Here is a 15,469-nt window from a genome sequence, read left to right on the forward strand (position 1 = left end):
GTCAGTTTTATCCAGGTTCTCAAAGTTTCTTTTAGTATACCAAATACACCCTTGTAATTGAATGCCATTCCTTCTATTTACCTGCATGTAATGGTGTAGGATGGAACAATGAGTAGTATTGTCACCTCAACAACAGCTACTCTGATTCATCTCTCACCTGACATGTCTTCTTTGAAGAGATTTCATGTCCTAGCTGTGTTCATGTGCATTTTCTCTGGGTGCTCCAGTTTCCTCCAAGATCCCAAAGACTTTTGCCTGATGGATTGTTAACTCTAAATTGTCCATAGTTGTATGTGATATGGAAGAAATGCCTATTTAGTTTCCAGGCTTGCTTGGTAAACTCTGTTGATGGCATAAGCTACTCCTTGGGTTGCAACAGGAGTCATATGTGACTTGACAGTACTAAATGGATGGATAGAAACATGAAGTCAGGGCATATGTATAAACACACTGTAACAGACCTAGCTTGTAAAGGGTAGTTTCAGTATGTGTGAATGTGAATTCATACATATTTATTCTTGTTAGCAGTAAAAAGGAACCATTAAAAAGTCATTATTTTTCAAAAATAAGGCATAAAATGCACTATATGCTCTGGCTATAAAAGGGGATCACTAGACACGCTTAGTGGATAGTCTCATCCTGAGCATCTGATCTGGGCCTCATTTATGCCATATCCAGCAAAGCTTAGTAATGTACACAAGGTTCATATAGCTTGTGTAGGGCCTATGGGCAGTCTGGTCATTTATTTAATCTTCCACACAAGGCAACTTCATGTTCTGAATTTCAGGTCATCAATACCTGCCTACAGACAGTGTACTGTCTAGTAGCATCAAGCTGGAATACATTGCTATGATCATTTCATCTTTATTTTGTCATTTTCCTCACAATCAGATATTAGAAATGTATAATAGGGGCTATCTTTTGGAGGAGGACAGGGGAAACGGGGCATGCTATGTATATCTGAGAGCTACAGGTTGAAATATGCTACTGTGGCCATTTAGGATCTCGTGTTTGTTTCACCTTGACATCAAAGGGGGTACACAAAAGGTGGATGCCTTTTATGGACAGAGGTTAGGAGGCAAGCTGATGTCCCACTCACTAGGCTGAATAAGGAGAAAGTAACAGTCAGATGCCTGTCAGGTGCCAGGATCCACCACATAACACACGCACTCAGGTCCCTCAACAACAGGTACAAATATGACTCTGTAATTGTACATGTTGGTGCGAATGGCCTCAGATGCACCTCCCTGGACTACATGAAAAGAGACCTGGAGGAGCTCTTAGATTATGTAGCCCAGGCGGGTATGACCCTAGCCTTGAGCAGCAGCCTACCATCACCCAGAATGATACCTCAGTACAAGCAGAAAATGATTGATTTCAACAACTGGCTAAGTTTCTGGTGTCATTCTAAGGGGATCCAGCATCTGTCTGCCTGGGATGACATGACTGACAGACCTCGAAGCTTTGCTAGAGATGGCCTGCATCTGTCAATCCTGGACTTCTGGACAGTGGCTAAGGCTCTTACCACCCCTATAGTGTCTTTTTTAGGTGGTGTTCCAAAAACCAAATTACCACCATAACAGCTACAAACAAATGCAATCCGAGAGTCATGCTGCCCAACGCTAGAAGTCTAAATCTCAAAATGCACTTGCTCGAAGCACTCTTCAAAATGGAGAGCAAAGACATTTGTGCTGTAACAGAGGCCTGGTTCAAGGCAGCAGAAAGCACCCCTGCTCTATCAGCCTATAACTCATTCCACACCTTTCGGCCCCAGAACTTGGAACAAAGTACAAATGCAGTGGTGTTTCCATATTAATAAAGGATGCACACACCTCCAGACTGGTAGCCCAACATAACACATCTGAGATACTTCAGGTGCAGCTAACACTGGGTAAGACAGCGATTCAGATCATAGCCTGCTATAGGTCCCCAACCATGTCCCAAGACTCGCACTCCACGATCCTAAGCACCCTGGAAAATATTAGGGTCCAACCTAACACTCTCACACTGGGCGACTTCAACTACCCCTCCATTAACTGGGAAAACTTCTCATGTACCAATACACTTGCCCATTGCTTTTTGGAAATCATTAATTCCAATGCTCTGGACCAGCTTGTTCTTAGCCCCACTAGAGGTAGCAACATCCTTGAACTCATTATTATTAACATGGGCGACCGTTGCTCTACACCAATAGTCAATGCGTCCCTGGTCAGATCCGACCACAAACTAATCACCTTGGAAATCCACATCCCACCCACCCCACAAAGGTAACCACCATGAAAAACTTTGAGCTCCTAAAAATAGAGGTGGCTAACTTCATGGCACCCATGCAAATGGAGAATAGTTGCATGACCGGCAAATCATACATCATTGCACTGTAGGAACATGTACACAAATGCATGGCTCTCGCCATACCCAATAGAACCAAGACGCTCTCCTCAAAAAAAAAAAAAAAAAAAAAACTCTACAACAGGAGGAGGAAACTGATGCGGAATAAGGTGAAGTCCCAAGACTGGAAAAACTTCTTTATCAGCTCAACAAATGGTTGAGATCCCTCATCAAATCCTCTAAAGCTAGTTATGAAAACAGAATTGCAGCAGATGGGGTAAGGTCAACCACAAGGCCTTCTATAGTTATGCAAAGAATCTCCACGGCAATACCCATATTTGCTTTGAGCTGCTGCGCAATGGTACCTCCCTACACCAAGCCAACAGATATTGCCAATATACTGGCCGACAGATTCAGTGCTGACTTTACCCCCCCCCCCCCAAAGGACCAATCACAATACCAGTAGATTGCCAAGCACCCGGTATTACTGTTGCACAGGTTAAAACAGCAATGTCCAAGGCCAAGAATACCAGTTTTATGGGACCTGACAATATCCCTGGGTGTTTTCCACATGAGCTACAGAGTGAACTGGCACCTCACCTGTGTGCCCTGTTCAATCAAGCCTCACCTCAGGCTTTGTCCCTACCGAATGGTGCACTGCTACAGTCATCCCTCTCCACAAAGGAGGAGTGACTACAGACCCCGGAAATGATTGCCCCATTAGCCTGATGAGTCTGATATGCAAAGATATGGAACATCATCATGGACCTAATAAACAAGGATATAGGGAATCGACAAACTCTGGATCCTACACAGTTTGGTTTTGTGAAGGCTAGAGCATGTCTGCTCAACTTGATTGACTTCTTTGAGTCAGTCACCAGAGCTGCAGATGAAGTCAAGGTGGTTCATGTAGCCTACCTTGATCTGGCCAAGGCCTTTGATACCATTCCCCACTCAGTAATAGAAAAACTCACTAAACTAGGCATCAACCCCTATATCACTAGGTGGGTTGCAAACTGGCTTACAGATGGAACCCACAGTGTGAAAGTAGTGGACTCCAATTCAGACTGCTGACCAGTCATGAGTGGAGTCCCACAGGGTTCATTCCTGGGTCCTCTCCTGTTTGGTATGTAGTTCTCTGAAGTCCAAGCCAACATGAAGGAACTCTGGCTGACAAAGTTCGCAGACGATGGCAAGTTGGGAGCTATTAGTAACTCCCCAAGTGATGTTGACCTCTACAGAAAGGCCTCAATGAGACCAAAGACTGGTGTCAGAAACATAGCCTTAAGCTCAATGCCAAAAAATGTGTAGTCATCCCCCTTGGGGAAAAACCAAATTCCCTTGAATTACCACAATGATGGTAGTCCACTGAACACAGAAGGTGTTATAAGAGATCTGGGAACACAGGTTGACAGCAACCTCTCTTTTGACCACCACATTGCCACTGTGGTCAGAATGTCCTTTAATGTGGCACATCTCATTACTAAGGGTTTTGCATCCTGGAAGAAAGAGGTCAGTGTCTCCCTCTACTCTTCCCTCATTAGGACAGTCATAGAGTATAATGCCCCAGTTGGCATGTACCTCACTAGATACCGGCAGCAACTGGAGAGGCTACAAAAGTGCCTCACAGACAGAAACCTAGGCCTTAAACACTTGTCCTATATGGACAGACAAACTCCAACTATACAATTTAGGCCCTTGATTGTTGTAGTGAGAACATGTTGTGGTCATTGTAGTTATGTCAAGTGTTTGGAAAAGTACATAATGAAAGGGGCATCATTCTCAATGATCATCCTAATAAGTGCAGAGTACAGTGGAGCAATTACATCCCTGGATCTGCAAGTAATAGTTTTAGATACAAGCTGTGCAATGAAAAAGGACTTCACTACAACAATAGCTACATGGTGATCACATGACAGATCATTGTCAACACAGGCTCCCAGGTGCTCAACTCTGGGTCAATTTTCAGGGGTGTTTTCAATGTGACAGTTAAAAGAGGAGTCATGCTTGCTGAAGGATATGATATTACATCTGACATTTAGTACTGGTCTATGGTTTTGACTCAGGCTATTTGTTTGGAACAGACTCTTTTGGAGGACCTTGGTGTCCTCTGGGAGGACTGGTCATACCAGTACCTGCTACCAGATCAATGTATCATTTCTTTATACACAAGTTCACATAAAGACAATAACAGTTAAATAGAAGGGGTGGCATCTGTGATATAAAAGAGAAAGGAGGTGCACTGCTTACAATATAACCAGCAGCTGTGTTTTCTATTATCTGATCAATCCAAAGATGTAAAGCAAAGAGAATAGCTGAAAAAAGAAATGTAGCATATAATCCATGAAACGAAGGAATAATTAATGTCAAAGCAAGAAGGCTGTGTCACATAGAAACACTAAAAGCCAGCTGGCAACATCAATGCATCTGCCACCCACATTAAACATAAAAATTCCCAGCACTGCAGTTTGATTTATTAAAGAATTTGTCTCTCTTCAAACTTTTTTTCTTTTTTATCCAACAAAAATACTGATAGCTACTTAAGTTTTTCTAAAGATTGTACTGGGTGATGAAGCAAAATGTAATGCATGAAAATGAAATATAACGGTATGTATTTAACTGCAGGAAAGTACACACTCAAAGCACGTAAACATATCAGTACATTTCAATCAGTATTTAACTATGATGTAAAATGAGGGATACTAGCATACAGATACAAACAAACCTAACCTAGGATCCATCAAACTGAACAAACGTTGCACAAAACCATTCCATAGCTGCCTTTTAGCTTCTGTTGTTCACCTTTAATTTGCAAAAGGCGTCCCTAAAACCCCCCATTTGACCTATACTCTCAGTACACTCTAAAAGACCTTTGCATTGTTGCAGCAAAACAGCAATTTATTCCACCCAGAAGCTTCTAGTTTTTTCTTTTACTTACTTTTTTCATTTTCTCCATTACATTCACTTGGTCCCTAACATTTCCCTTCCTGTATTCTTTCATGGCTTATAAGAACTATTACTTGCAGACTAAAGAAATGCTGAAAGGGAGGCATGTAATTGTTTTACCAGCTATGGCAAACAATATAATCCAACCTCCCAGTAAAGATGTGAAGGATTTGTAGTGCCAAATGTGAAGCCATGTGAACTGCTGCTACGTGGCAAACTTGCATATTTTGCTGTTGCTGAAACAAAACAATCACACAGCAGATCTCTATTACTAATCTGTTGTTTTTTTTTAGGTAATTTAGTTAACACTGTCACAGTGGTGTCTTGATTACTACACTTCTGTCATTTTTAATTTGATTTATTTGTTAAGTGGGAAGTGAACAGGTCTGTCCCCGGCACTTTTCAGTTATGATCTAGATCACAAGGAGAAAGCTTAGCCATATAAAATGGGGGGGGGGTGGGTGGGGGTGCCAGTCCTCTTCACAAATGAGTAACCTCCCACAATTGAGGAATTAGCAGCTATTATCTCTAGCTACTGATTAATGTAAATCAAGTTATCAAGTCTTTAAAATCAATGCTTAATGGTAAGATTCCCCATGCAGTTGGAGTAAGTGGGGAAATGTACAAACTCAAATATTTGATTTCTAATTTTCCCTGTGCCTTCATATCGCTACCTATATAGACTTCCATTTCATTTCAAGCCTTCTATTAATGACAGTTTTACTAAAATAATGACAACTGGTAGCCCATAAATTGTCAAGCAATATTGTAAGACTACAGCCTTTTCTAATACATCTTTGTGGGTCCTATCTGGATTTATATAGGCGAGTCAAGCACAGACCACCCACATGCTTTAATTTCATTCTTCCAAAAACTCTCCACCCCACTGCCATCGATCTTTGTACTCTTTGAGGAGGACTTTGACTCTCATAAATGCCCTGAAGTCTGGGAGGAGTTGAGAACTACTGGGATCCATAAAGCTGCCATTCATGTAGTAATTTATCTAGGACCTGATTTTACAAGCCACTTGTTCCTGCAATAAAGAGGAGTACAATGCAAGGATGTCCTCCGTCTACTAACCTTCTCCACCTTGTGGCAGGACACCTACTGCAGAGTCTGTCAGCTGTGGTCTAAAAGAATGGCAGCTTTTAGATCAGCAAGTTAATCTGGTAACATTTGTTAATGACTACATGATGAATATATTCAAAGCTGTTCAGGAAACTCTCTTCCATATTCATGGTTCCTTAACGTGCTTGTTTCACTGTCAAATCTTAGTTAAAGCAGAACTACTGTTCTCCATATCCTGTCTTAACACTGCCTTGGATTATTGACATGGCCTCCATTTTTGCCCAGCAAACGGATTCCTTTGCAGGAAACACCAAACTATCTTTTATAGCAGAGATAATTAATCATCTGTCACTATCTTATTCCTTCCGATCCTAAAATACTACATTTTCATTTATGATGCTTTTGGACCCCGATATCACAGTTTGAAACTGGGTACATTTATGAAGCAAAATGGATTTCTTTTAAAACCATTATAGAGCTGAAATAAAATCATTCAGCACAGATGATTTTGAACCAGTACCTTTAGATTTGTAACCCTATCCCCACATAAAAAATACTACCACAACCAATACACTCAAAAGCAATGCAGATCCCTGTGTAGCACAGATCAACGTCTCGTAGCATCACTGGTCTTTAAACTATTCAGTCTGCACTCCTTTCCATTCTTACAGGCAGACTGACCAAATAATCATCGACATACAATCTAAGGTCACTCCGCCTACCCCTAACATGCTAACACCCATAACAAGCCTACTGTACAGGTCATGCTTTATCCGTGCTAGCACCAAAGATCTGGAGATTGCTACCCAATACTGTAAAGGCCACAGAATCCTACTAAAAATACTGAAAGCAGCTTATGCAATACCTATGTAAAGAAACTAAATGCAACAGTAACACTGAAATGTACAGCTTAATCTCACAGTATAGTTTATAGGTTTATAGGTTAGTACTAAGCTAACTGCCCTTGTGAGCCATTTTAAGCTTAGCCAATTATCCCTTGTGAGACTCAAACCCTGCACCTTGTGTTTGTAAGGCAAACACCTTAACCATTAGGCCACCTATAGTCCCCTTTAATACTTACTATAATTGTTATGCTGCTATATTGCCAAAAGGAACAAGCAACACAATTCTCAACTAGGAATTTTCTTTGTTGCCCCCCTCCATTCCTCCACCCAATTCCCCTTCCATTCTAGCAAACTGACTTAACTATATATCCCTTCCCCCATCTCTAAAACACCCAGATCTCTAAACTATTAAATTCCAACCTTTCCATGCCTTGAAAATTTGAATATATTATAAATTCAAATTTTCTTTTGCTCATATGACAGTTTAAATGATAAACCATGTTATCCTATATAGGTTGATAATTAACCTGCTGACTTGTTAAGGTAATACACATGGTGGCACTTTCATACCTTAATTTGCTTAATGTTAATGTGTTAAATGCCTATTGTTAAAGTATGCACTGGGATGAACCTGAAAAAGGTCCATGGGGATGAGTCTTCAAAGGTTTAAACTATGTTGACGATGCACCTACAACCTGTTTTTTTAAGAGAAAAGATAGTCCCACCAGTATGTTGCATGAAATATGTTACAACTAAGCAACACTCATACAATTATGTTTAATCATGTGGTAGTAGTAATTACCAAGTGCAATTAAAAACATGTGAAGATAAATTAAGCAATAATCAACGATGTGGTGTGGTATATTGAAGATATATGGTTGGCATGGTTTAATCATGAGGGCGAAGCCAGAGTGATTAAATAAAGCCAACCGTGGGTAAATTTCAATATACCACAACCACGGAATCTGTTATTATTATACAATGACATTATTTAAGAAAAAAAGTACTTACTTTTACTGTTCTTCTGCCAGTGGTGGTATGATACTTCCTTTTGTTGATGTACTGCGCACGCGTATGGGACTTGTGTTCCTACGCATACCCAGTACATCAATGATTTGACATGGAAGTAACAGAGAAAAGAAAGTCTCCATTGCTTTCTTTATTAAAAAAAATGTTTTGGACATTTTATATCAATAGAAAAAAGTCTGAGAAACCGGACCTTTTTCCATTGGTATATTGTGGGATTTACAATGGGCATGATGGCCAATCTGCATGCACATTTTGTAATATTAATGGGGGCGTCAATGTATAATTTGTGTGTTATTTCCTCTCCTGCTTCTGAAGCATCTGCCTTTGTAGTACTACCACTTTGTGTATGTGCATGGGTGCACATGCACATCTATGTATGGATGTTTATGTTATAAATTATATGGTCATTCATTGTCATATATATATATATATATATATATATATATATATATATATATATACACATACACACACACACACACACACTCACATACACGAGAAAGGTGGGGGTGAAAGGGGCAGCCATCTTGGGTGTATGATGCGAAATGCAGTTCCTGCATTCTTTTTTTTTTTCTACTGTCACTTAAAATAATTTTGCAGTACTCTACACATTTTGTAGCACACTGTGTAGACAATGTCAGACTGGATTTCTTCCCATAAAAAACATGCATAACTCGTATTAAATGAATACTCCACTGTGTTGGCAAAATTGACAGTAAAATAGCCCATCATTAATGTGGTAAGCTGTAGTAACTGGCTTGCGAGAGATGAAAAAGTACAAGTTTTCTGTTTTTTTTCTTGTTAACTTAAAAGCTGAGGGGGCAGAGGTGGAGAATGGATCTTGGCATGGAGAGCCTGAAATTTAGGAGGAAAGGACCGTTTTTTTCATCTTCTTCAACTGAAGAGCTTTGGGAGGGTGGGTTGCTAGACATAGGACCTGCACCGAGTACTAGACGAGCCAGCTATGGTTTTGTATATAACAAATATGTGTGTGCGCACTCATATGTCTAATAGGCTGGGAGAATGATTTTTTTGGTTTTCAAAAAAATTAAATTTAGTTTTTGTGAGATGAATAGTAGGAATTATAGCCATGATTTTTAAATGCAATTTCCTGTCATTACAGTGATTTCAATATAATCGTCTTCAACATCGATATATTCTGAAAGTTAAAATGGATTCTAGGCACAGAAGACTCAATAAATGTGTTGATGATATTGTAAATATAAGCAGAAACACACTTGTGGTGAATTGGTCCTTTGACCTAAAATGCTAAATTCTACGAAAGTCCAGTGTTTTTCTCATGTCAGATAGTCTATATTTAGGATTTGCTGCTAACTTTCCCAAAAAATAGAATATCAGTGTCCCTGACAATAGGAAACCTTGCAAAGACTATATATGCATGTATATATATATATATATATATATATATATATATATATATATACACATATAGATAGATAGACAAATAAATATAGAGTATATGCATGCCCATTTGATCAACAAGCTCCCAATATAACAGCTTAGAAAGATGAACAGCAAAGTTTGTTATGCACCTTTGGAAGCTATTATGCTCTGTTCTCATGCTGAAGCATTGTATATCTAGTTTATCCTTCTGCTGATTTTGGAACATAATCAGTGTGCTTCATGTACAAAATATGTTATATATTTTGGTTCAGCATTTAAATATAGCTTGTGATTTCAAAGTTGCTGCAGAATTACATCAAAACACTTCAAAGTGGTTACAACAGCTTCTGTGATGCAAATGAAATGGCTTAACAACTTTTCTTACAAAAGAACATTTTAAGCTGTAAAAGCACCAGCTTAGAAAACACGAAATAAAAAGCTATTCTTGTTTGGAGTAATGGCATCTGAAATAATTACGGATCCAAACCCAACAGAAATATTAGTCCTATGATTATTGCAAGCATTGTGCTTCCTTGTCTTATAAAGAGTCACTTTGTACACCAAGTATAAGCATAAAGATGGAGTATTACTAACCTGACACACACACACACACACACACACACACACACACACACACACACACACTACACGACTTCAGAAGTTCCAACACTGAAAACACTCACCCAGAAAAAGTACATTATGCTCGCAGAGATAAATTTCCATAGGGATATAATAACACTTAGGCATGTGATCAGAGAGGCCATAAGATACCCAGCCATCACAAGCACTTAATACTGCCTACCTCCCAAATCAAGCAAGGCCTTACTGGATAATCCTGGTGTAAATTTGTGTTTACCCTTCCAATGACTTGCCTTAAAGGTAGCCAAAGCAGTAGTTAGTTTGACCTGTATTATCAATGTACTCTATTGTCTGGGAACACCCAAGCAAGCCTTGTTTATTTTTTGTATACATTTAGGTTTCTAGAGCAGGTGCTTGCAGGGGCACTAGTTTTGTGAAGAAATAGGACTGGGTCCTTTATAGCTTGGAAAGCTAAGCTCAGGTCACCTCAGAGGAACTGCTAGGCTACTAAGTATAAGAAAAGTCGCACCAATCTTTTTGGAATATTTTAGGGATTTAAGGACATTCATTTTCTTGGTTAGAAATCTTTGGGGGCCTTCCAGCTCAGTGATTTGTTTTGATTTCTACATACCAAAGGGGGCACCTTATTCAGTGACGGGTCTGATAAAGGAAGGGTACAGAAGTAGGATGACTTCTTTGGCTAATGAAGATTTCCCCCTTGTAATTAAAAGGGACACAGAATGATTATATGACTATAAAAGAGACATGACGATTGAATGAGACAGAGTTGCCCTCATAAGTACTCAGGTCTCTGACGGCCATCTCAGTCTGAAGATTTGTAACATATGAGGAAGGAGCAGCTTTTTTTCATCAGAAAGTTACTATGCTGGAATTTTCTTTGCATTTAACAAGACAGTTTTCAGTACACCAGGTATGTGCATATTCTGACCCTTGATGGAGCGGTTTAATATTAGTGGATGAGTGGATGAGAGTACCAAGCTTGCAGTCATCAGCAGACTTGCTTAGCCACACCACCATGAAATTGGCTTATATGTCAGAAAAATAAATGCCAAACAGGAGAGGGTGTAGCATGGATTCCTGTGACACCTGACTCATTGCACTTTTACAATCATAGGTTCATAGGTTTATACTAGGCTATCTGCCATAAGGCATTTATAAGCCTAGCCCAAAGTTTTGTGGCTTACGCCACCCCTTATGTTAAAAAATATTGTGCCCATTAGTTTGTTTTGCCTCTGTCCAGCAGTGACACAGAGATGATTCCCGGGGTAAACCTACGATCTCCCATCCACCGGTCAAGATTTCTCTTGAACAGAGCCAGCGAGGTGCTCTGCCTCACATGGACTGGGATTTTATTCCACAGCATAGGGAGTCTCTGAGTGACAAATCTATCCCTCCAGCATGTCTTATTTATATCCGTGCTAAGGTTTAAGTCGCTTGCTCTAGTGGATCTGGTAGATTTGGATTTTTTGAGGTGGAGCATGTCCATTAATTCCGGGTTGGACATGGCCTTGTATGTCAGGCACAGGTCACCTATGAGCAGACGGTATGCGACTGAATAGAGCTGGAGTTTTTTCAGTCTGGCAGCATATGACAGATTTTGGAATCCCTTTATCCTTTTGGTGAGGAACTTTTGGGGTCTCTCCAATTGCTGCAGGTTGTCGGGTGAGATACATCCCGAATGGGGCATTGTACTCGATCATTGGTCTGATAAGTGAAGAGTACAGGGGAACAATGACCTCACTTGATCTGGATGTGAATCCCTTCATGATCAGGTGGGCAATGTAGAAGGTCTTTCTAACCACTTTAGCAATGTGAGTGTCAAAAGAAAGGCCACTGTCAACCTGGGTCCCCAGGTCCCTGATAACCTCTTCTGTGCTTAGTGGATTGCCACCTATATGGTAGCTTGGGGTTACCTTGTTTTTCCCGAAGGGTATGACTATACATTTTTGGCATTTAACTTCAGGCCATGGCTCTGGCACCAGCTATCAGTTTCCGTGAGACCCTCTGAAGGATATCTGTGTCCGATGTACTTTCCACTATGGCCCAGTTTGCAGTCATCTGCAAACTTTGTCAGCCATAGTCCTCCTATGTTTGCCTGTACTTCTGAGAAGTAGATGCCGAACAACAGGGGCCAAGGACTGGGCCCTGTGGGACACCACTTGTGACCGGCTTGGAGTCTGACATGGTGCCAGCAACTCTGACCCTGTGGGTTCTGTCCTTTAGCCAGTTTGCAACCCATCTTGTGACATATGGGTTTACATTTAAGCTGGTAAGTTTCTCTATAATACCTGAGTGGGGTATTGTGTCGAAAGCTTTGCAAGGTCAAGGTAGGCTGTATGGACTGCCTTTCCCTCATCAATGGCCTTGGTGACTGTTTGAAGAAGTCGACCAAGTTCAAAAGGCATGATCTGCCCTTGACAAAGCCAAACTGGGTCGGGTCCAATGTCTGCAAGTCCCCTATGTCTTTGTTTATGAGTTCCATTATGATCCTCTCCATAGCTTTGCAGACCAGGCTTGTTAAGCTTATGGGGCGGTAATTACCAGGGTCCGTAGAGGCACCGCCTTTGTGGAGTGGGACCACAGTTGCCGTACGCCACTCCTTGGGCATGTATCCTGTGGTAAGGCTAAGATTAAACAGCTGCCTTATGTGCGGGTTTAGTTCCTCATTGAGTTCGTGTAGCACACAGCTGGGGACACCATCCGGTCCCATTGATGCTGTGTTTTTAGCTTTAGAGAGCAGCTTTTACCTGCGCATTTGAGATGTCTGGGAGGCTACACTCCACTGGGATAGTTATCTCTCCTTTTGGGGGGGGGTGAAGTTTGCACTGAACCTGTCCGCCAGTATGTTGGCAATGTCTGTGGGTTCAGTGATTTTTGTATCATTTTGGACTAATTCTGAGCATATCTGGGAGATTCCACCCAGGTTTCTAACATAGCTGAAGAAGGCCTTATGATTGTCTTTTGAATCTATGGCAATTTTTCTCTCAAAGTTGGCCTTGGATGATTTTATGAGTGCTCGTATTTTTTTACTAATAATGATCAAGGGTGTCTTCTCTTTTATGGATTTTGCTCTATCATGTAACAGCTTTCTCCTCTTATTGTAAAGTTTGTTTATGGCTGGGGTCCACCAGACTGGACGTTTGCCCTTGGTGGAAAGAGTCTTGGTTTTATTAGGGATTGCCTGATCCATGCAGTCCTGGAGGTGTTCGTAGAAGGCATTTGTAAGGGCTTCCGCAGCTTGGGTTGTGGTTTCCACTGGCTTGGGGGCCTTGAAGGATACCACACCAGTCTTGAGTAGTGTGAAGTTTGCTTTAGAAGTTCTTCACTGTGGTCTTTTGTTTGGGGTGGGGCGGGATGTGAATTTCCAGTGAGATTAGTTTATGATCTGATCTCACCAATGAGGGATATACTTCCGGTGTGGAGCATTTTGTCCCCGTGTTTGTGATGATGAGATCTAGTATATTTTCTCCTCTTGTGGGAACGATGACTAGTTGTTCCATGGCATTTGAATTTATGAACTCCAGGAACCTTTGGGCTAAAAAGTTGGGGCTTGAGTAATGTTCCCAGTCTATATTCGGGTAGTTGAAGTCACCCAATATAATGGTGTTTGGAGATACATTTATACCCTCCAGTGTCTTCAGGAAGGCTGTGTGGGGTTCCTGAGTTTGAGAGGGTGGCCTGTAGCATGCTACAAATTGTAGAGCAGTTTTGCCTATGGTTAATTGCACCTGGATGGTTTCCGATGCTTCGTGCGTTGCCACCAACCTGGAGGTGTGGGCATCCTTGATGAATATGGATACACCCCCTCCTTTTGTGGTGTGGTCTGGGTTTTGGGGCCGGAATGCATGATACGAGGTAAAACCTGATAGTGCCGGGGTGCTCTCAGGAGCCTTGAACCAGGTTTCAGTTACAGCACAGACATCGATGTTCTCCATACTGAGAAGGGCCTCGAGTGCGTGCATTTTGAGATTTAGACTTCTGGCATTGAGCAGCATTACCCTTAGTTTCTTCCCATTTTTGTTTTCTAGGGTGGTAGGTTTAGAATTTGAGCCTTGCCTAAAAAAGGCACTATGGGGGGGCAAGAGCCTTAGCCAATATCCGGAATCCCAGGGGTGACAGGTGCAAGCCGTCTCTTGCGAAGCAGCGTGGCTTGTCAAGCATGTCATCCCAGGCAGACAGACACTGGATCCCCTTTGAATGACACCAGAAATTAAGCCAATTGTTAAAGCTGATCATCTTGTCTCTATGTTGTGGCATCATTCTTGGTGAAGGAAGGATACTGCTCAGGGTCAGGGTCATACCTGCCTGGGCTACATAATCAGAGAGCTCCTCTATGTCTCTTTTCATGTAGTCCAGGGAGGTACGTCTCGGGTCGTTCACACCAGCATGGACAATGACTGTGTCATATTTGTACTTGCTGTGGAGTGACCCGAGTGCTTGTGTTATGTGGCGGATTCTAGCGCCCGATAGGCAGCTTACTGTGACCCTCTCCTTATTCAGCCTGGTGAGTGGGACGTCAGCTATGGAGTCACCTATGACAAGTATGTTTGGTGTTGTATTTGGCCTTAAGGGCTGTGACTGCTTTGCACACTGATTTTGTGGTTTATGTGTTGCCTGTGGTGTGTCATGAGGTGGCAGTTGCTTGGGTGTCTGCTTTGGAGGCCTCTGCTGTTTAGGTAAATTTTTGCTCAGAGCCTCCGAGTATGTCTTAGTGTGTTTATGTGTTTGATTCATTGTTGTGATAGCTTTATGTGAGACTGGTTTTGTGGTGTGTGTAGTTGCCTTCTCCTCCTGTCTGGTCTTGCCAGTCCTGAGTTGAGAGAGCTCAGCCTCCAGTTTGGCTAAATAGCTGCATCTCTCGCAAGTATTTGTGTTATGTGGGAGGAGAAGAGGGTTCTGTGTACATGAGGCAATTGTAACATTCCTCAATATTCCCAGATTCACCAACTGGACAGGAGAGGACGCCAGCATCTGGCCCTTCCACATGCTAGAGAAATTAAGAAGTTAGGGGTGTAACTGAATAAGAGAGGACTTAGTAAGGAAGTGGGTACTCCTGGGGGGGGGGGGGTCCGCTAGTGAGGGACTTTGTATAATACAGAAGTGCTAAACCTGAAAAGAAGATGCTTTTAAGTCAAGTGCTGAGCTGCTTTTTTTTTTTTTTTTTTTGGAGTACAGTAAATGACCCCACACAAGAGTGCTAGGCCAAAGACAGAAAATATGCAAGTTTTGAGAAAAAAACGATTTTAAAA

Source organism: Protopterus annectens, chromosome 2.part2 (assembly GCF_019279795.1).
Source record: "Protopterus annectens isolate FY-2018-M chromosome 2.part2, PAN1.0, whole genome shotgun sequence".
Classification (NCBI taxonomy): domain Eukaryota; kingdom Metazoa; phylum Chordata; order Ceratodontiformes; family Protopteridae; genus Protopterus; species Protopterus annectens.